Source organism: Neodiprion lecontei, chromosome 7 (genome assembly GCF_021901455.1).
Source record: "Neodiprion lecontei isolate iyNeoLeco1 chromosome 7, iyNeoLeco1.1, whole genome shotgun sequence".
NCBI classification, from domain to species: domain Eukaryota; kingdom Metazoa; phylum Arthropoda; class Insecta; order Hymenoptera; family Diprionidae; genus Neodiprion; species Neodiprion lecontei.
The window spans coordinates 2,353,989-2,378,032 of NC_060266.1; the positions used below are offsets into that span (position 1 = coordinate 2,353,989).

Below are 24,044 nucleotides of genomic sequence, written 5' to 3' on the forward strand. Positions count from 1 at the left end.
AAAAAAACACCTTCTGTTTTCTAATGTATGACGTGTTGTTGTCGATATATAAAATAAACTTAATAAAAAATAAATAAAAGAAAAAAATTACAAAAAAAAAACCGCAAACGAACGAAACGAAAAAACGAAACGACGATTGAAAAATCAATGCTTATTCGAATTCTCATTCGTCGTTGAAATTTATTCATTCGATGATTTGTCATTATTTACTTTACCGAAATATCTCTTATCCTGCACCTTTTATTACCGTATGTTCGAAATGTTCTCTCGATTTTTATTTTTCACCATGCTCAACGTTGGTTTATATTATTATTTTTTTTTTTTTTTTTTTTTTATTCATTCCATAATTCGACAGCTGCGGAAACGAGAAAGCGAAAAAGAAAAAGGGAAAGGCAGAAGAACGGGATACAAAAGTGAGGTACGTAAAATTTGACGAATTATAAATAACTATAAAAAAAAAAAAACAATCATAAAACTGTGAATTCAATACAAAATATATTTAAGCTTCTTAATAATCATCAACATTTATGATCTATTCAGTCTTGTTTAAATTCAAATTTTCAATACTTTCACATTTTCCTAAAAAAACTAGCTAAATTAAACTTTGAGTATCTTCCTGTAAAACATTTAATTGGTCGTGTTTATGAAAAAGTAGGTACTTTGCATACATGTATCACAGCTTCCTTCCTAAGGCTAGTAAGAATATTAATCACGGAGCCTTTCAATTAAACAAATAGCAAGTACCTGAAGGATCTTTGTAAAAGCAATCCTTAAATCAAAGTTACACACAGTATCTACCGTTGCGTACAATCAAGACGCGATTTCTCGATTTCTCGACACTTTTTTCCTCGTCTTGAGTAAGTCCAGAGTAATTCTAGCTTCGAGAAATCTCGACCAGAAAACCCTACTCGTAGCAAAATGCGCTGTGTATAAAATATTAGGGCTTGTTTATCGTCGATACGCGGGTTAGCGAGAAAAAAGAAGGCAAAAAAAAAAAAAAAAAAATGGTTGAAAATGCTTACTCGACTCGAGAGCGGAGATCCTTACGGCTAGATAGGGGGTTAAACTTTGGAGGGTGTGTAGTTTCCCCCATCAAACGATATCTAATTTTGCACACGTTAGGACTTGCTTAAGCAGCTCGGTTCATTACCCCGATAATTCAATTCCGAAAACACATTTTCAACCCTTTCAAAGCCTGCATACGGTAGGGGTGAAATTTTTTTTTAACCGAAAATTCCCAAACGATTTTCTCTTTTTCCATCACTTTTCTTCGCACTCCATAGCTGCGTTAGAAGTAATCTTGTTCCGAAATACTTCGATTACACTAAATGAGAGTCTCGATTCCGCAAGAACAAAAAAAAGCTTACAATTTCCAAAATCCCGCAAATTTGTTCCGAAAACAAACAAAAACCTAATTTAATTCGTAATACTCAGGTTTCGCCTCATTTGAGACTCTTTTTATTTTCAAAACGATGACGTTTTGCAGTCTCTGGAAAAAAAAAACCCTGAGGAATTCTATAGCGTTAATATTAAATCACCCTCTGATCTTATAGAAGTGAATCATTACACCGTGCAGCGTAATGCGGACATGACACACATTGGATAAAAAAAAATAAATTGATCAGTGAACTCGTTTTTAACGCCTCTTTGAATTCCCCGCGGAAATTTTTTATCGTATTATAAATATTACAAGCGGAAAAAGTCCGCCCTGCCAATTTTGAATCCCCAAATTATAGAGCGCTGAAGCTCGACGATGTCCTCAGACGGTGGCGCCGCTTACGGATTAACGAGCAAGCTATTCACGGTTCGTCATTTCTCGCGTTCGGAAGCTCTGCCGTCGATCATTCGCAGTGTTCGTCGGTTTCAAGAACGCGGTAGGTAAGAACGAAGCCTATGATATTTATCTCGCCCACTTCGAATTTCGAGGATCTTGGATTTTTTTTAAAATAACGTATATGAATACCGTCTCGTTTCTACTTACTGCGTGACTTGAGAATCGAAAACATTCAGAAATTCACTGGTTTCGAAGTAAAAATCTATGAACAAATTTTTTTCACTCACTGATTGTGTCTGCAATTGAAAACATCATTTTCTCAAACGACATAGAAGATGAATAAAACCTATTGAAACCTCATTCTCAAAAATCTGTAACAACAAATCTTTTTCAATAATAATGCAAGTTCAAAATTCATATAAACGAATGGATTGAATAAATGAATGACAAATTTATAAAACCGAAACAATAAAGGATTAAATACTTTACAAATAATTGAATTGAAAAAATATCTTCATATATTCAATACAAAGATTCAAAATGTGTGATAAAATATAAGATGTGCGAAACATTGTATGGAGAAAAAAAATCTGTAGAATATGTATTCGGTTTCTTCTTTTCTTTTCTTTTTTTTTTATTCCTCTTATCTCCATCTCTCTCTCTCTCTCTCTCTCTCTCTCTCTCTCTCTCTCTCACCTAAAGCGGTTTTGGAATCTAAATGCGGATCCAGTAGGTGTGCATGAATGTAATATGTATATTCGAGGCTGGAGTTGAATTTGAATACCGTTTATGCCCGATGCCGCGGGTTCAGCTGTATCTCATGGCTGACGACGGTTCCCCGAGTTTTTTGAAATTCTGATCGCTATCCGGTAGAACACATAAGAGAAGTTAGTTTGTTATTTATCTATTTTTCTATTTCTTCTTTTCTTTCTCTCTTGTTTCCTTTTTTCATCTTCTTTTTCTTTTTTTTTTTTTGTTGTAGGCTAGTACACAATGTCACGGGACTCGGTTGCGAGATAAGAAACAATTCAGCTTTTGATCGTTTAATTCTTAAACCAAACCTCGCCGATGGATATCTGAATATATGCTGATTTGCGTATAACGCGTTTAAAATTCAACGCCGGCACGAAATAACTTAACGGGCATTCATATGTATAATCGCTATACATACATACACGTGGAAGATGCTAGAAAGATTTCAGCCGCCGCCGTTTAGGCCTCGAGTTTCTCAGCTGATCATTGATCCTCGACAATTCGTGAAGATCGTTGCGATTACAGGACATTTTTACAACGAAATCATTGCACCGCTTACAAATCGATGGATCATATTTTTAGGGGGGAAAAAAATAACAAATATTGTCATAAAGATTTATCAGTCTTCAAACTCTAAGTGTTGGAAAAACCAACAAGCATTTAGATTTCTTCTAAACTGAGTTTACTCGAGTAGAAATTTTTCTTCTTATCAATACTTTGACCAATCGTATGATCATAGAGGTTTCGTTTCTCAAGAGATTCTCAAGCGCCTGATAAATTGAAATCGAATCTAAATCGATTTCCTGAAAAACAATCGTGTCTCTGTTTGAATTTAAATTCAATGATTTGAAACGATATTTTGTTGTTTTTTTTTTTCATTTATATTGTAGTATTTGATTCAATTTTGAAAATTTAGAAAGCATAGTTTTCCATTCTTGAAATTCAAAATAAAAAAGCAACCCAAATATTCTACGCAATCCCATTAAAATGAGAAGAAGAAAAATTTGTCGCTCTTCGTATCGTTTACTAATTTCTGTCTCTCTCTCTCTATCTCTCTTCTTATTCGAAGAATGCAAATTTAAACAAATTATACGACGGCACGTGTGCATTGAAATGCACTGGAAAAGTGTGTTGCACACCCTGCATCATGGTACGTAGACAGTAATGTGTACCACATATGTATTATATATAGGTATAGTATAGTATAGCATAATGCATCTTACGAAACTTTCAAAGTCTGCTGCTGACCGTGCATTACTTCAGCTGTATGTATACCTGCGGTTGGTACCGGTAAGCAGCTTCTGCAAGTGTACGAAAAACCTCGCTTACAGCATTCCGAACCTTATTTATTCGCTTCTGCTGCACCGGGTTGATGCTCTCTCTCTCTCTCTCTCTCTCTCTCTCTCTCTCTCTCTCTCTCTCTCTCTCTCTCTCTCTCACGGTTTGTACGTCTTACATGTGGATCAAGGATACAATTCACGGTATGACGTAAATGCTTTTTCCCAAAATCATCTAAATCTTCGATAAATCGATAATCGCTTTACCATGATGAGAAACAAATTTCACCAATTCCGTTCGCAGCTCACGTCGTCTACAACAACACGACTATAACAAATAATATCTGTTGAAATCTTCTTCCACGTATGTATATATCACATAAAATACCGGCTGCAGGATGGAGTGAGAACGAAAGAGGATCGATGTACGGTACACAGACCGAAGGATCTATCGTAGTGAAATAATCGCGTATAGATCATCGTACGGTTATTCGGATAGATGTTAATTTTAACCTTACACTGTTCATCGACCGAAACCTTGGATCGACTAGCAATGTTTCGTTCCAGGATCGTTTCAACGGGGAGAAAAAATTTACACACCACGATCACATATTTCGCGATTACAGAAATTTTATACGACGATGATTACGAAAATGATAACTTGACATACAATATCACTTATAAACCATTTCCAAGATAAAATACAATTACTTTAAAAGATGAAAAAGAGATTTCTGTAATCCCGAATGATTTCTCAAGACTGCGAATTTTCTCTGACAATGATAGATAAAAAAAAAAAAAAGAAATCGTTTCGAATGACACGTCGACACCACGATCCCTCGTTCTCGCTCTTCCAAAGACCGCAGGAGGGCGGCATTCGATGCAACAGCGGCAGGTTGCAGAAGATGCGCGTTTAATTGCATCGGCGTGCAATTCTTGCAGTACGTACCCTACGTGCATCGAAGCCGCGGCGAGAGAAGTTTGAAAAGGCGGTGAACCGGTCGGAGTGGCTCGAGTTATAAGCTACCGCTGGTTCAGGTATGCCTTGGACGACTTGGAGTGGGCCAATGGATCAGTGGAACGGAGTTACAATTCTACCTGCACGGCCTGAGCAACGCGTTTTAAATCTATCCTTGTTCTGCAGAATCGGAGCCGTTCATTTCCAGTGGTACGTTTCATTGTCAGTTGGTACGTACAATCTGGCTGGGCATTTTTTTTAACCCTTTGAGGGGCAGTGGGACGTATACGTCGCATCTGTTTAGTCTCGGTAACGTTCTTTTTTTCACGTTTCTAATATATTTTTGCACTTTTTGTAGGCGCGTAAACACTTTTCAGACACTTGGACACCCAAGTCATTAAAGTTTCGTGTAATGTTGCAATTTTTTATTTATATGCTTGTTACGAGTCTTGAACTAACAACGAGGTTACATATTTTGCAATTTCAATAAAATAAAAAAAATCATCGTATCTCCTGAAGTTTGTCAGAATTATGGGTTTCAAACAAAGACATCATCAAAATCGGAATTTCCTACACTACACTTTTTCACCCTAGTAAAGAACAATTTTATTTTTCTTCCGCTCTTAGAATAAATCTTCTGCAACAGTTACGTTTGAAAAAATCTATGACATTCGGAAGGTGTTTTTTGTTCTTCTTTTTTTACAAGTTTTACTAACAAATTACTTCGTTCACTGTTCCGAGGGATTTTGATTTTGGAATTTGTTTGATCCCAATAATTGAGGGAGAAAATTTTGAAATAACCGCTTAGGTCTTTGACCAAAAAAATAAATTGTTGAAAATCCTGTGAAAATTTGAAATTCAACGATGGCGCCGGATTTATCCATCGCGAGTGTGTAACAGGAAGGGGACTTGAATGCAAATCGAGGTGTTCCGTATTCAATGTGGAATCAGCCTGTTGCATTCGAGAGTTCCGCGCACGAGTGAGAGGATAATCTTGCAAGTGGAACGTTTAATAATTATTACAATCCTAGCGTTTCGCCATAATTATTTATAGACGTGAACACGCGAATTAACGACTTTGTGGAAAATCCAAGCAACAGTTGCGGAGAAGGTGTGATACAAATTATTATTATTATTATTGTTGTTATTGATATTCAAATTTCGACTTTTATCGCACACACTGAGAAAAAAAAAAACAAAATAGTCGAGAAGAGAAAGAATAAAAATAAATATGAGACATCTCGAAAAATACAGTTTAAACTCATCCCTCAAATGGAGGAAGGAAACTAAGATACGTATATTCAAAGTACCTACTTTTTGATAAAAGTGAAACAAATTAAAAATTTTATAAGAAGATACAGGAAGACTGAATAGATGACAAATGTCGATCATTATTAACAAGATCAAATTTATTTTCCATTCAATTAACAGTTTTATGATTTTTCAAAACTATCAGAAATTCTCAAAAATTCGATAATTCCCGGGATTTCCTAGTCAAGAATTCTCCAGTCCCAACGAGAAAAAAAAAATAATACGCGATATCGAAAACCCTAATCACCTCGACGAGTGAACGCAAAGAAAAAAATAATAGCCAAAGTTAAATTGAATAGATAAAAAATAACGAAGCTTCGTCAAACGTCTGCGCAATCAGATTTCAATACAACGTGCAATATCTAGACTCGGCGCAATCAATCGATACGCGTTAATTGCCTAAACAATTACAGCACAAAGTATAACATTATCAATCTACAACATATAACGTATAAAACAATTACATCGTCGAACCGCAAAACCGGGATAGCGGCAACCGCTGCATCCGGCGTGCAATTCCGGTTGCCCCGCGTTCAGGCGGTCTGCTTTTATCATTGCACGCGTGGCAAGGTACATCCGCACTTTAATTGCAACTTGGCTCAGCATCTCGAGTTGCTAGACGCACGTCAGATACTAAGTACGTCAAAGTACTTACGCTTACGTGTAAGTATTCGTTCCACCTCCCTCCCTCTCACCCTTGCAATCGCGAATCGGCCGTCGCGGAATCTGCACGCGGTCTCCGTATGGCGCCCAAGACGAAGAGAGAGAGAGAGAGAGAGAGAGAGAGAGAGAGAGATATGAGGGGTGATGGAGGAGCGATGGGGGTGGGGGGCGATTCGCTGACAAAGTCAAATTTTTTGCATCGTACACCGCGACTCTTCAATGTTGTTCTCGCGATCGCAAACAAATTATATTACCAACATTACTACCGTGCTGCAGGTATATCGTATTATATAGATACTCATGTCGCATGATGTACGTTTTTTTTACACATATAATTATTACGATACATACACTGTATCGTGAAAAGTATGCGTTGTGTAAGGCGTATTTACCATCCGTTGAAGAGAGAGAGAGAGAGAGAGTGAGAGAGAAAATTATAGTAATCTTAATTGCACTTTATCGCGTCAGTCGGAATGTGTCATATAGGTATCATAAATGCCGATATGTACATAATCACTATACTAATATTAGCTTGAATAAAATGGGAAGACAGACAAGATGGGTCAATTAGATGTCTCTTTCAATATGCAAGGCAATTTTTAAGAATTTTTATTAGTCAAACATACACACCTAGTATAGGTATATAATATCTTACGAAACTGTTCGAAATTTTCCGGTAGCCTTGAACATTTTTTTTTTTTTTGATACGTGTATCATTTTTTTTTTCTTTTGCTCTCACTTCATGAATTTTGACCCCGTTTCGAGTAATTCTCGTATAATACAGTAATAGCATGAAGAAATCTCTTTACAAAGCTAAACTGGTGATTAAATTTTAACCACTTCCATTACATGTTAATGAATGATATGAAAATTCGTAGATATAATTTTCAGGCAATTTGAATCATACCAGAAGGTTTTAATAATGATTTTAATGCCAAAAACTACAGTTTCGCTCAGTAATTGCTTGTGTAATAATAATAAGATAGAAAATGAAAAATTTATCGCAACAACTAGCTCGCTTTGTGATCGAAGTTCAAGTCTATAAAAAGTACATGTATGCGCATCTGTGCGTGTAATCGTAATTTGGCACGTCTGTTCGCTGTATTTCTAGCTCTCCTTCTCTCTCTCTCTCACACACTTCGTTTTTCTTTCATCTCTTTTCGAGCACAAAATACAAGCAATTGAACCTTGTCTAATAATACTCTCCACACGCGTACAATGTTAAACAGAGTACAGTAAATACGCCTGCAAATTTTGCGTATGTGTCCTAACTACAGTGTCGCGGTAAAGAGAATTATCAAATAGGTGCATCGCGAATCGGTTACGGGGCGTCAAAATGCGCTCGCATACGTCTACCTACAAACGGTTCTCGCACACATAAGCAAAGACAAAAATACGCGAACACATTTGCAAGTGATAAAGCGATAGCGCAGACGACGTTATTGTTGCCAAGCGAAACGTTAGCAGATACAGAAAGAGAGAGAGAGAGAGAGAGAGAGAGAGAGAGAGAGAGAGAGAGAGAGAGAGAGAGAGAGAGAGAGAGAGAGAGAGAGAGAGAGAGAGAGAGAGAGAGAGAGAGAAAGAGAGAAGAGAAGCTTGTCGCGCAACGGCGGCAAAGGAGAAGGGAGGGTATTAAGCGCTCAAAAGTGGCCTCTGCGCAATCTCTCCAAACAGGCAACAACACTGTTGCGCGCCGGTTGTTTCGAATCTTGGCTCTTCAGCCCCGCGGCCTACGCGTCGAAGGTGAAGAAGAAGAAGAAGAAGAAGAAGAAGAAGAAGAAGAAAACGGAGGAGGAGGAAGACCCTCTGCGTGTCTTGCGTCGATTGGCATTGCATTGCATACGTTGTAGCATTTTGCACTCGGCGCTAAAGAGCGCGCGAGAGCGAGAAAGAGAGAGAGAGAGAAGAGAGTTGGGTGCGCCGACGCGTAAAGTACGAACGCAAGCGCATCGGCATCGCGCTTCTGTGTTCCCCTTTATTCCCGAGCTTCGAATGAGCACCGCTGCACCGTATCGCGCGCAATTTTGCTTCCGTGCGCTTGAATTAATGCCCGTGTAGGCATCGTGCACCGCTAAACACAGAGTAGGTACCTACAGAGACCGCATACTGGTTGCGCTGAGCGCGCGCTCGTACAGCGCTCCTCGTTTCGCTCGCGCGCAGCGCGGCGTTACTTTGCGCAAACTGCGCTCGCTGCCATGCCCGAGCGGTGTTAAGCGGTCGCATAAGCGCACGCACGCTCTCTCTCTCTCTCGCTCTCTTTTACTCTCTCCTTTTCCCGCGAGCATCGCGGAAGATCACGACGAGCGCCTTAGTGCAGCGGAGAGTACAGTGCAGTGCGCGGTGTAACCATGTGCAGTCTGCATCTAAACGGTGCGGACGAGTTTGCGCAGAAATACCGAACTAATCGGAAAACTATTTGACACAAAGTGCAAACTACACGCGCAACTTGACGCGCTGCGCTGTTTCGTCTTTATATATCTTGTGTACGATACGTACGTACGCATTAACATAGTTCAAGTCTTTCAGCGTGGTGTTCTACGTTCACGTGGTTACTCGTATGGTAAGTACAGTGTACTTCGCTCGCATTCGCGCACGCGCTAAGGATCGTGGCGGATTGTGTGTGTCTAGTGCAGCAGTTTCGATTTCAACCGACTCTTCAGCGCTCGCAACCTCACGCGGATTGAAGCGATGGAGAAACAATTCAGTGAGAAAACGGGCCTCGGGGCAGCAAACATATTATATACATTTAATATCCTCACATACGTGTGTGGAATATATATATATACATACTACATATCCACGCGCATACTGTATGTTATGCTAATGGTCGGTGATTTGTAGACGATAAAAACAAAAATCTGTTTCACTTTGTTTTTATTACAGATTAGGTTAAATTTAGAGAATGGCACGTTCTTCGATGAAATAATTGTATAAGTGCTCCATTACTGGGAAATTGAGGAAAATGGAAAAAAGAGATTTGCGATTTTTTTTTTTTTTTTGTACCCGATGAACAAGAAAAAAAAAATTCCAGGAAACGAGCAATTATAGTTTCGAAAATTCGAGCATCAGTTACAAGTTATGCTTTTTTTTTTTGTATAATATTTTATCTGAACTTTTTCGCAAATTATAGGATACATGATGACAAAAGTGGTGAATGCATGATTTATGAATCATCGTATGTGTATTAGGATAACAAGAAGAAGGTAAAGACTTTCTACTTCTTCGGAAATATGAAAATCAGGCAAGAAAAATTTATTTGCAGAACACCGATTACTCGATAGATGTTAACTAAACTGCAATTTTCTTGTCTTCTTTTCTTTTTTTTTCCTATTGGTTGAAATCTTTTAAAATCAACAGATCGATCTTGATCCAAGACGAGAAAAATGTGATAATTGATGCTACGGTTAAATTGCAAAAAAAAAATAATCGATTCGTATCGGGCTTTCGTACTCTTGTCAATTCTTTCTTTCCAATCCTTGTATAAAAGTTTTGAACTGACAGTAAAAAAAAAAGAAATATTTCAGCGAAACATTTGTTTTCTGCATCGATTCAGCGTACAATAAACTCTGAGGGGAAACACAACGTAAAATAAAATAAAAAAAAAAAAAACTGTTTCGTTTCAAAACCGCTCACTTTCAATACCCGTTGTACCCACTTGATTATTACCGTTATCAGCTTATTACGTTCCTCGGAAAGATCGTGAATGCGATTAAAGTCACCTTATTTGATCGTTGTTGTATATTCCCGATATTATCGACGTTACGATCGTTATATACATTACAATAGATCGATATTGTACAAAAGAGATCGAAATTTCACGGCGTATCCTTTGGCAGAGTTTAGTCGTTTCAATAAATTCCGCTTGAGCCGCGGGTCCCATAACTATATAATAATGGTGTCGGAGCATGGCAGTTACAGTAGCATTATGGAAGGATGAATAAAAAAAAAAAAAAAACAACAAGGATATACATACGTATATTATTACTGCACGCTTGAAGTAATACACGTTTATTGAAACTACTATTTATACCATTATCATATTATCATTGTTCGTTATTCATTATTCAGTTTTAAAATATTTATAATATATTTACATCGTTTATGTAACAACACACGTATGTATACGTTTATTATACGATTTAAAAAAGGAGGGAGAGAAACAGAGAACGAGAGAAAAGGAACGGCGGCAGATATACATTATAGGTATTACATACCGCGTTATTATGTACACGTATTGCTCTGTATCAATATAATGAAAAGAGCCGGTCATCATCGGCGATGGTTATAGCCTCTCAAGTATTATAGAATGAAACATATTCTCACGCACCTCTTCGTGCTCCTCAAACGGCGGGATGAGGATGAGGATGAGGATGAGGACGAGGGCAAAAGTGGCGGCGTGAGGAACATAAAGCGCGAAGAACGTATTATACACACACCTACACATAGACCTATGCACGTACATTATGTGTAACCGGCATAATTGATTGGTTATTAGTTTAATTTAACCAAATGCATCGCATTATGTTACCACCACGCTTCTTCTTCTTCTTTGCAGCAACGGCAGCTTCGTTATTATTATTTACACATACGTAATATACAATATACATGTACAGATATACATACTGTACAAAACTCTGCTGCAGTTTTACAACTCTTCGACACAATGCACAGTATATATTTCTTATAATTTGCATACCTATAGCGGGGGACGTATTACGTCTCCTCTACGTGCTTGTATGTATGGAGCATTCCGTGACGTCTCGAGCAAGATTCTACCTCGATGTCTCAAGATTGGCTTTGCATTTTTTTTTTTTTTTATGGCGAAAAACGAAATCGCAATTTTTTAAGAATTTTTCGACCTGGCGTATCTGAAGTATAATTTAAATACTGGTGAAAAACGACCACTTTTTAAAATCTAATAACGTACAACAAATTTTTTTTGACACCTACAGAAAGATGGAGATTTTACAACTTCAAAACATGAACAGGAAAAATGGAAGAAATAATTATTATTACCGGATTGCATTTTAGACATAAGAACGAACATAAATGCTCATTGCAATATAGGCCGAGAAACATCTGTTCAAAGAGATATCATAACGAGTTGTTTTGTTCATCCTCGTGTCTAAAACGCGATCCAATGATAATAATTAAAAAAAAAATTTTTTCAAACATTTTTTTTTTTTTATCAATCTTCCGAAGTTTTGAAATCACCATCTTATCATAGATGTCAAAAATTTCGTTACATCTCAAAGATTTTTCTGAATTCATTCAAATTTAAAAAAATGGGATTTTTTCTAAACCAACTTTTTAAATCACACCTCAGATACGCTGGGTCGCAAAATTCAAGTAAAAAAAAAAAATTGCGATTACGTCTTTCGTCGCGTATTTTCAATCTGCGACATCGACGTAGAGAATCTCGATCGACATGTTACGGAATGCCCCGTATGTATGCCTGCATAAAAAACACATGCATGTGCATTTCTTAACGCATCCATACCGTGTATTAAAGAAAAACTCGAACTGCAGCAGCGGCAGCAGCAGCCTTGCGTGCAAGATTTTAAATCTTGCACACAGAGTTGCTTCAAGCTGTCGATGCCACGCAGCAGCAGCAGTTTTTCGATCGCATGACGCCTCTTAAGCGTATGCACAAGAATGAAAAAAAAAAGAAACAAACAAACTAAATAGTAGAAACAATAATTGTTATATTATTATTTTAACAATAACTCGCTTATAATTGCGTCAATTTATTCAATAATCATCTGCCCACCGTTTAAAATGCAAATTGGCCTCCTATACATTATACATTCAAATCTACAAGAAAACTAAGAATGATGAAAAATTTGTAATGACCGGACGGGGTTTGTTTGAAAAAAATAAAAAAATTGAATAAAAAATGGACAGTTCGTATTTTTTTCGAAATTTTTTTTCAATTTCATCGGACGGCGGTATTAAATTTTTATTTACAGATTTCTTTTATTTTTATTGTTTACTTTTCCTCCTTTCTTTTCTTCTTTCGTTCCTTCTCACCCACCGCGTGTATAATCGCGGTAACAAATTAGCCCGACCGACCGCAAGGCTTTCATATCTGTACTCATTGTATACATATTATAGATATAATACCTACTGTACTACTCGGTACGTAAATTACAGAGTTCACACGAGTTGCCGAAGACGATAAAAGTACGTGTTTCCTTTTTCTCACTACGTTCGACTATGTTTTCGTATGTATTCAATTTTATTTATTTTTTTTTTAATCGATCGTCCTTACTCTATGATTTTTTTTAACGCATCTCAAAAACACCCAAATTCATTTTTATAAAACAAGAAAAAAACCGTTCGGTTTCCGGAATGAAATATTTTCACGCAAGATTCAAAGTTGGGCGTAGTTTTTTTTTTTTTTCTTTTTACTATCTTTGCTAATCATTTGTCCTATTTGCATACCTGTGATAGAATCTGTTATAATTATACATACCGCATCTCTGATTTGATTACTGATTTTCAAAATCGTTTCTCCAGTTCTAAAACGTACTCATGATTTTTTTCAACATTTTTCTTCAAAACATTTTTTGTAAAAAACAATAACTCGAAAAGTGTTGGAAAGCAAATGTTGAAAAAAATCGTGAGTATGTTTCGGAACTGTGGAATCGATAAAAAAAAAAATCAGCAATCAAATCGGAGATGCGGTATGTGTTATAATAAATTTGCAACAGGTATTGAAATAAGATAAAACTATTTTTTAAAAATAGAAGTGGTAAGAAAAAAAAAAAAAACAAAGAAAAATAGACAAAAAGGAGGTCCTGCTCCGAATCTTGCGTGAAAATGTTTCATTACGAAAACCTAATGATTTTTTTCTTCTCTCATAAAAATCGATTTGGTTGTTTTTGAGATCGGTTAAAAAAAAAAAAAAAAAAAGTCACTCATTATTCACCGATAAATTCCCTCGTAAAAAATGATTAAGGGACACGTCAACGACATATCGCGGTTACGCAAGTTCAGCAAAGTTCATTTAATTTCATTCCATCCGTCCAACACACCACAAGCCCAGCAGCCAGAGGAGTCGGTCGGACGGTATTTATATATAAATACACGCACACGCATATTACATACATACACAGATATGCACCAACATATTCAACATATCCGTACGTGCGTGAGCATACAATGTGTATGTATGATAACATTATACGATACTTTGTGTGCAAAAGTTGCTTCGGGTATCGTTCCTTCTTTAGTGAGTTGAAAGTGGTCGCTCGCTCGCTCGCTCGCCGACTTAGAGGCATAGATACGGTAGACCTACACACGCATGCATGCAATTCATACATGTAAAAAAATATAAATGCATGTAACAGAGAATATTGTCATTTATCGCTCGCTGCCGGAGAAGCGCGTCGCGGTAGAATGGAGGGAGAAGCAAAAAAGAGGGGATGTGGCGGCGTGGGGGCGGAGGGGGTGGAGGGGCAGAATCGTGAAACCGCGTCGCGTCGGCTGCGTTCCGTTCCGTTCGCCTTCCATACCGCCGTCTTCTTCCTTTTTACCCGCGTCGTCGTCGCGTTGCTCGAAAAGGCGGACGAGGGATTTCTGCGAGTGGAGTTTTTTTGAGGGGTCAGAGGGGCGAGGGGCGAAGACTAACGGCGGCCACGTTACGCCGGCTCGTAACGCGTTGGCTCGGTTGGGTAAATATTTTTCGTACCGAGTGTACTCGGTATATAAGAAGGCAAATTGTGGTTACAATGTTGCACAAACGTGTACAGTCCGTCGAACAAATTGATAAAATAACCGACGTAGAGCGATATACTTGAGAAGAGAACGTGCGTCTGTAGTAATGTATGTATATGCATATTTACATATGTATACGTGTATACGTATGCATATAAGTATGTGCCGACACTCGTGTATCTGCGACAGCTGATTATGTATCTAACGATTTCAGCGTCGAGTGCATCGCCAGTATGTTAAATTCTTTGTATCACATATTATTATTTACCTGTAATTGCTGCCTAACGTACGGCAATTTATCAACGTTATATAATACCATATGTGCACATAAGTATACGTATATTATTATTATATACACGTATATTCGTATAACGTAAGTATGGTCGCGGGCCTTACAAGGCGAATATGGAAAGAGAGATAGAGAGATAGAGAGAGAGAGAGAAAGTAGAAAACAAGATGGAAAGAAACAAGGGGACCGGGGTGAGACGAGGTTCTGCGATATTAAGTTACAGAATTTCACGGAATATATCCAGTTTACGCCACAACCGCGCCGCCGCGTCACGTTTCACTCCGAACGAACGAACGAACGAACGAACGAATCAATCAGTTCCTGTTCGTCGCGGTTTTTTAAAATTAATTCATTTAGGTTAGTTCGACGATCTTCCGTCTATTCCCATGTACGTAAACCTTGGTACCTTATCGTCGTCGTCGTCCGGCAGCGTTGTGAAAATTAGGAAGATCGCGAAAGAAAAAAATAAATAATAATAATAATTTAAAAAAAAAAAAAAAAAAAAATACGCAATCTTCAGATCATACGAAAGAAGAGGGTTTACGATAAAGATGCAAACATCGACGCAAAACCTGGTAATAAAATAAATGAACAAGGGGGGAAAAACAAAATAAAAAAAAATAAAAAACGAAAGAAAGAAACAGGAAAAGAATCAAAAATCAAAGAAGAAGATAAAATGTCTACAGTTAACGTGTGTAATAATACTGATATATAATCTGGCATCATAATTAAATGCTAGACTGAACACCTTTGTCAATATTAACCAACGTCGTCTTCGTCTTCGTCTGTATACCGTGTAAATTATTATACACACTCCGTATAAAAATTGTGCATATTTGTATACGCATACTATACGTATATACGAATGGTATCACACAGCCTGACCAGCGTTGGTCGCGTCGATTTTATGCTATATGTTAGTTTCGATCGTCCTCGATCGCGGCGACCTTCGATCTCTGCCTGTCCTCCCCCCTCCACTCGCCGCCCCCGACTCGGCGCCGAGTTCTTATTTGAATAAATGTAGCGCAAATTTAATCCGCGAATGATCGTCCGATGTGTGGAATTTAATCGGATGATACATTTTTTATTCTCCTTCGACAACGAAACGCTGTTCACGTCGTACTTGAAACAGTCGAGGTCGCACGAGTGTAACGATAAATAATCAAAACGTTTCAAACGTTTCTGAAACAGTTGAAATGGTTCGGAAACGGCTGAACTTGTTCGAAAACAGTTAGACGGGTTCAGGAACAGTCGGGACGGTTCACAAACGGGTCAATCGGTTCAGGGACGGTTGAATCGGCTCGGAGTCAGTTGAAGCTAGTCGGAATCATTCGAAACGGTTCAGAATCAGTCGAAGTGTAATCGGAAAGATTTGAAGCTAGTCAGAAACGGTTGAAAAGGTTCGGGAACAGTTGACAAAGCGAATCGCTTGGACGTTTGAATCGACTGAAACACTCCCAAACAGTTGAAACAGTGAAGTGATCGAAAGTGTTGTGAGGTTTAAAAAGTATTAAAAAGTTTAAGCGTACGAAAGAGAGTTGGAAGGGTGAAGGATAATTGGCAGAATGGAAACGATGGAAGTCTGAAAGACCGACGTCCCGGTTGCCTGAATAAAAAAAAAAAAAAAGACTGTCGCCGAGGCTGCAAAAGTGGTTTGCGATCCTACGGCGGTGCTGTTGCTGTTGCTGCCGCACGAAGCGGGAGATACGCGTTGACTGGAACGACAACGGAACGGAGCGTTCGACGAGGCAACCTGCTCTCTCTCCTCTCTCTCTCTCTCTCTCTCTCTCTCTCTATATATATCTATCCATCTCTCTTGCTCAGTCTGGGTGCAAAAACGCCGTTTGTGGCGTGGGGGTTACGGGGCGAAGGGAGGGGGGGGGGGGGGGGGATAAGGACCCCCCACCCAGGATGTCTCCTACCACGTACAAACACGCCGACGAATGTTGTACTTTGACGTACGTTGGCGACAATCAGGTATGTGACATATATTATATATTCTGTAGCACGTGTTCACGCAAGCTTTTCCACATTTATCAATATATATATATATATATATATTCTCGCGTGAAGCGGTTTGAAAAAAAATTTATTTTCTCATATTACGTTTAACATTTGTTTCGTTGTTACCGTACTCTTCGCGAAAACATTATTTTTTTTTTTTTTTTTTTTCCTGTAACAAGTTCGCGATTACGATCTTTACCCTCTTCGGTGAGTAATTATTTTTAGCAAAAAAAAAAAAAAAAATCGTCAAAACGATGAGGAAAGAATTTGGGTGGAGAAAAATTTGATTGCCAAATTTTTGAAAAACTGTTCAAAACTCCCCGAGGTTAATTCGTTGTGATATTCGTTAAAGAAATTCAAAAATCGAACCGGTCGATTTCAACGATGCTTGAAAAAATTGAATGGACGATGATTACAACGAATAAGGATCACGCAATTCCGTAATGATTGTAAAAGAAAAAACTCCCGACCCCTAGTAAAGAAAGTAATCAACCCTCCGTAACATGAAACACCGATACATCGGTCTAAACACATTACATTGCATTGGCGCGGAATGCCCTGTACACGCTATATGCGGTGTATACATTGTATGTATAATGTAATAATGCGGTGCACGAGTTGTATGTATGCATTAATGTATACACACACACACACACACATATATATGTACTATGTATGTATATAGTATATATATATATGTGTATATATATACACACACACGCGCATACACGTACTTTCGACTCTTAAAACGATGGCAATGCGCCGCGACGAACGCGGCCAGTGCCACGGGGAATCAAGTCTGTAATTGAGCCTCCCCCCCCCCTCCTTCATTTCCTACACCCCCCCCCATTCCTTCGACACCCCCCCCCCCCCCCCCCCGCCGCCCCCGACCCCCTCCACGCCGACCATTACCGAGCAGCTCTGCTGCCCCCACCGATCGGCAAGGCAACTACTACGGCGGCTACATTGAAATTGAAAGAGAATTGAAATTGATACGCGATGTTACAAATTTAGCGCACAGTGAAAGTGACCTCACTCGACTGATTGAGTTATCGTTAGTTAAAACTCGCTTCGCGTTGAAAACATTTTTGAACAAAGAACAAGAAAAAAAAAAAATAAAAAAAAATAGAGAGATGTCGCGATCTAATTTTAAGGTTTTTTTTTTCACACCGATGGCCTAAATCGTTTCGCATCGTTCGAACGTCAAGTTTTGAAAAAAAAAAAAAAAATAAAATAAAAATCCTGTGAGTTGTTGCGATCAGTTAACCTGATTTGGAAGAAAATTTATTAATATGCAGATAATTTGATTGGAAACTTTTTTTTCGAACACTATTTGGCATCCAAAGGATCAAGAATTGAGACATCGATGTGGAAAACTCCTTGCATTAAAAATTTTTCTACCCAACAATATTTGACTGTGAAATAATTCGATTTTCGACGACGTTGAATTTTATTTTTTGAAAATCGCTGTACCGGTCCCCTTAAATTTCAACAGGTATAAGGTATCAAATTCGGTTCATTATAGACTCAGACGATAAAAAAAAAAAATAACTTTCTGCCCTCGGGAGGATAAAGTTGCAGATTTTTTTAGACTCGTCAAACCGAAGAGCGTTGATCGGAAGAACCCTTACTTCAATTACTCTGATTGTGTACGGGTCCTAAAAAAGATTGATTCGGACGAAGATCGAAAGAGACGAAGTACCGATCTCGGCACTGATCCTGCCTCTCCGAATGTTCGTTCTTCTTTCGATCTCCGATTTCCGAATCGATCGTATCGAAAGACGCTGTGACGGTCATTGGATGTTCATCGTAATATATATACATATATGCACGACAATGTGCGTGCATGTGAAGGCAGATGCATAAACGGAGCATGTGACACAGAAAGTCGGGATGAATTAATCGGACAGAGTTAGTCACTGACCGGTTTAACGTAAGCAACTACGTAGGTCACGTATGTATGCAACGTATCGGCGACGCGTCGCATGCGGGGAAATCGTTCCATGTGTGTGGGGGAGAATGCATAAGCGAACGCCTATATAACTCGAGGATACATATGTGTGCGTGTGTGTGTATGTGTCAAAGAGCATCGAGAGACGCTGATAAGTTGAAGCTTCGAGGCTATCCGGCCGACCGAATAAAATGTCGTCGTCGTCGTCGTCGTCGTTGTTATTATTGTTATTATTATCATCATCATTATTATTATCATCGTACATCTCGCGATTATATGCAATCGTAACGTAGGTGCAGGTTTCAATTGCAATACGTGTAAGACACACTCGACGCATGCATAGGCACGTAAAGATAGTTATGTAGGTATTTTGCAAAAATGTAACAAGATCCAACGTCGTTTAATCGGAACAATGTTGGGACGTATGTATTGAAACGATGCTGATAAACCTCTGTTTTACGCACGTATATAGGTACCTACGTACATTTGTGTGTGTGAGTGTGTGTGTGTGTGTGGGCTGTAGGTTTAAATACGAGAGCCAAGGAGCAAAGGCCGAGGTAAATGAGGCGAATTATTCTCCACAGGATCGAATTGCTCCGAGCGCTATCGCGTCTATCCATAATATTATACATACATGCATGTCTAACGTGTATTCGTATACACGCGTGTATTTTACCCAACACGCGTTGCTGACAGCGTATAATCGCTTTACCAACACGACCAACGGATTCGAGATATGTATTCTAATTCGAATTATAGGTATGTAGAAATATATCTTTGCATGCGTGTATATAAATATGTTTATAGTTGTGTCTAATATTAATAGAAAGTCAATCCGTTAACTCACGTAAATATCGCTGTAAAAAAAAAGCGACTTTGATGCGACAAAATATGCATATTCTTGTCCTAATTGGAACTTTGGTCTGAAATTTTCATCCCTTTGTTTTCGTTCTTGTTCTATTCCTCTCGCTCTCCGCGATATATTACAGACAATTGAAATCTACGAATTGTAAGCTTAAAGGATTTATCTGTTGCAGAAAAAAAAAAACAAAGTTGGCCAAAATAATTACCAATTTTCCAATCTCGTATGTTGTAATTTTTTGTTTGTATTTTGATAGGTATTCAATCAAACGTACGTTTTTGATCCATGTATTCGGAATTCCGAATTAGGAATGAAAAATTCTCCTCTCCTATCTCTGCCTGCGCTTTATCCTCAGCCTTTATAATACATTTGAACAAGAAACAAGAGTGATTGACGTGAGCTATCTTTTTCTCTCTCTCTCTCTCTCTCTCTCTTTCGCTCTCCATCCTCCTTTTTTTTTATTCTTCTTCTCTTCCGTCCATCTCTCTTTACAACGTGTAATAACCTCCACCACCAGGAGGATCGGGAACGCACGGTGTGTTTAACCCGTCCTTTCGTAATTTTGACGCGAACACCCTGGGATTTAACCAGTGCACGACGACGCTGCGCTGCAGCAGCGAAGGATGAGGAGGAGGAGGAGAAAAAGAAGGATTAAAGGACTCGACGAGGAAACCTGCAGGACTTACACATCCAGACACATACAACGCCATACCATAATTTACATCAAATTTATAAATATTTCTCAACTCTTGGAACGTAGAAAATAGAAGACACCAGCGAATTCCAAAAAAAAAAAAGCAATATGTATTAAATTTAAATGAATAAATAAAATATGTATCACCAAATTTTTCGTAATGAATAAATTGAATATCGACGATTACGATGAATTTATACATAGGTCGTCAATTAGGTTGAATAAAAAAGATAAGCCTAGGAAGATAAATGTAGGGAATTGAGTAAAAAATAAGGAGTGATGCGAGAAGCATGAGGAGAAAGAATGACACCACCAAACGTTAGGGAAAACAAGAAACGCGTTTGCAATTCCGAACGAATATGCAGCACGATGCTGCGCGCAAGCACATTTCATATCTCTACAACGTGTACACAAATATACGTATCTCTATACATATATGTATGTATTTATATACATAGATACACACATATATATATATATACATGTATGTACATGCACATGCAATAATATCGTCCTCGTTCGAAAGCAGCGAAATTTTTCTATCCACTTAGCTGAATCCTTGATCGAGTTCGTTCGCTTATCGTCTACATGCACTCGCGTACACATATGCATGTGTGTATAACATGGACGCATGTATGCATCGGATACGCGTGCAAGCAGAGAGAATCAAGCCGCAGATCAGCGCAAAGATCCGCGAATCGCTTCTCACCGTCTCCTCGAAGTAATACAATATTATATACACGTGTGAGATTCGTTTGTACATACGCATGCGTATAGATCGTATGTGTGTATGTATACATTAGGACGATGCATGTGTGTTGTATAGATTGGACACATGCATGTATAGTACAGTCGGCGGTGAAAATAATTTTCTTGGTGGTAAATATCGTGGGAAAACGTTATCGGAGATAAGAACAAAAAAAAAAAACGAAGGAAATTGGGAAAACTGTGTAGCAGAAGAAGAAGAGGAAGAAGAAACGGAAGTGAATGACGAGAAAAGGAGCGAAGAAAATTGGAGAAATCGTGTAATGTAAAAGGAAGAGAAGTAGGATCGATAAGAAATCAGAAATGTTATACCTAACCACAAATTTCTTTATAATAAAGTAAGCAATAATTCCAATTGTTTTCTGCGATACCTACACTCCGGTGTGTAAAAGGGTGTGAGAAAAAAGGCAAAAGAAAAAAAATCAAACCCGTAAGCTTGCGTACATAGGTGGCGTAACATATCTATATATTATATATATCACGCGTATAAGGGTTCAATATATAATTAACGTGGCACCTCTCTCCAAAGTCAGTCAGTCCGATCGAATTGCAGCGAGTTGTTGTTTAGTTTATAAATCCCCCCCCATCACTCGTTTTTTCTCTTTTCATTTCATATTTCGTATTTAATCGAGTACGTTCGGTAATAAACAATAGCATATAGGATTCGTCAATCGCGATCATTAGTGATGCAATTTGAGTCTTGTTGATTGTAAATATTGCATTTAAAATGGAAAAGTATTTACATAACTTTTCTGTCTGAGATTTTTCTTTTTTTTTTTTTTTTTTTTAATACGAAAATTTTATTAATTATAAAAAATATACGAGGCGTCGAAATATCTCGCGACTAATTATCAGCTGCAATATTGCGATCGGTCTGAGACTCTTTGTTCGCGATAGATAAATGCGTTATCTATCTACTTCTTTACAATATTGTATCGGTATAACAACGAGAAATTCATATCGGACGGGAGGTCTATACATTGTATAAAAATTTGATTAATTGTTATCGTTATATATATAGGCTTATCATTATCGTTGTAATTTGTGCACGCGTCTCTATCGATTGTATCATCGATGCACATGTATAAATATAACAACGCACAAGTGAGCTTGGAGAGAAAATTTTCGAAAGCACAGATGTTTTTTCTCATTCTTCTCTTACATCGCACGTATTTTTCAAGTTTTTTTTTTTTTTTTTTTTACAAGTAACAACAACTTATCGTCCGATTCTCCGCATAATCAAATTATCCAAAGATCTTTGTTTTTCAATAAATCATTTTAATTGAGAACAAAAAAAAAAAAATTAAAAATAACTACTAATTTTCTTAAATTTCTATTTCTAACGTTATATAGAGATTTACGATTACACGATTGCATATCAATTTTGATAAATCCGGCGATCAATAGACAGATACAGAGAGACCTATTTAGGTAGCCAGCTTCTCATGCGCTCTATTTTCCGCAATTTTCTCCCCACTCTTAGATTCTCCCTTTTCCTTTCTCCAATCAATACGATTATCGTGTTGTGCAGACCGCGACCTTGTCTGCAAATCGCACGTGGTAATGCCCTCGTACAGAGTATGAATACCCACGTATAACGCATAACATATTGTATGCAATAAATACAGGCATGGCGAAACAATGTACATTTTTGTACAATTACTCGCGATGCTGCGCAACTCGTCGCACGCGGTGGATAATATGTAATATTTATTTGCACAACGGGTGGCCGGTATAAATTTATAATTAAATTCGCGTGCAATTAATTTTCCGTATCTTTCTTTTCTGTTTCTTTTTTTTTTTTCTCTTTCCATTCTTGGTTCCTAAATCTCTTTAAAATTATTTTCAATTTCGCTTTCATCGTCGAATCGCATCGTTATTGTTGAGAATTATTGTGCAATAATAATATCCTGTACATGTATATCAAATTTCGAAACGTTTTTCAATCACGAATCAAAGTTGGAAATGAAAAAATGAATTTATTTTCCTACCTTGCACCGTTGATGCTGCCTGCGAAGGATGAAGGATGTTCCTCCGATTTCTCCAATCTCCTGCTGCTTCCACTTCACTTGTTTTATTCACACTCCGAAATTGGGTTTACCGAAATCCGAAATTTTTACACACTGTACACACGCCCGGTCACCTGCAAAGATAAAAATAATACACTCTTACTTTCTTCTTTTTTTTCCTCGCGAATTGGCAAAATTTTCAACATAATAATAACGACAATAAATTCATGTTTGCAAAATCAGTTATTTTTCGTAAACGATTAGTTAACGATTAGATTAGAAACAAATAAAATATTCCAACTCTTGGAATGGCGTATAATTGTGAAAAAAATGCAAAACAGGCCTTTATAAATTCAATGAAAATCGAATTCGACGCAGATATCGAAATTGTTTCATAACGTACCGGGTGACAAGTGCGTGATTTGATCGCTAAACCGGAGTTCTAACAATACGAGCATTTACATTCAGTTTTCGAAAAAATTTTGTCGATTCAATAGATTTGTGTAATTCAATGAGCGGATTAAAATCTTGTATCGATTCGCGTGATTGTTTATGAGATATAAGTAAACATGTCTTCGCTCATTTTACACGTACACTTGTGGAGGAATGAAAGCGAATTGATGTTGTCGATTAAATTTGTAACGAAGTGACATCGAAATTTCGTTGAAATTTATTTTTCCAGTAGAAGCAAGTCTGATAATAATTCATAAAGATATTTCAGAATTATTCACCGCTTCCATGATGTTGGAAAAAATTATTTAAAAAAAATGTGCATACGTTGCTGAGGTTGTATCCAGCTGTGCAGGCCGCAACACGTTGCAACGAGGCAAAAGCGCATCGCACGCGTAAAACGTGAAATTGCTGTATTAGTGTTACTTTTTTGTTATAAATTTTAAAAAAGGAATTTTACGCACGACAGATCTTGGAAGTACAGTGGAGACTCGATTATCCGACCCTCGGTTATCCGGACTGCCGACCGCGATCAAATAACTTTACGAAAGTCGAATCCATGCGT

General features: G+C 37.8%; 1 protein-coding gene and 1 long non-coding RNA gene across 4 annotated transcripts in view; one reads left to right on the top strand and one right to left on the bottom strand.

The window, feature by feature from the left end:
- LOC124295276 overlaps window positions 1-24,044 on the bottom strand; it is a 214,209-nt gene that overhangs the window by 157,566 nt on the left and 32,599 nt on the right. The window contains exon 2 of the long non-coding RNA XR_006905174.1: window positions 23,012-23,163. This is a non-coding gene — a long non-coding RNA (uncharacterized LOC124295276). The remainder of the gene's footprint in view (window positions 1-23,011; window positions 23,164-24,044) is intronic.
- LOC107222953 (protein doublesex) overlaps window positions 9,074-24,044 on the top strand; it is an 84,172-nt gene continuing 69,201 nt past the window's right edge. Inside the window, exon 1 of one of the 3 annotated variants that reach the window (XM_046744701.1) lies at window positions 9,074-9,296. The gene's annotated coding sequence lies outside the window, so the exon portion shown is untranslated. The other 2 variants (XM_046744700.1, XM_046744695.1) reach the window with 2 other exon arrangements.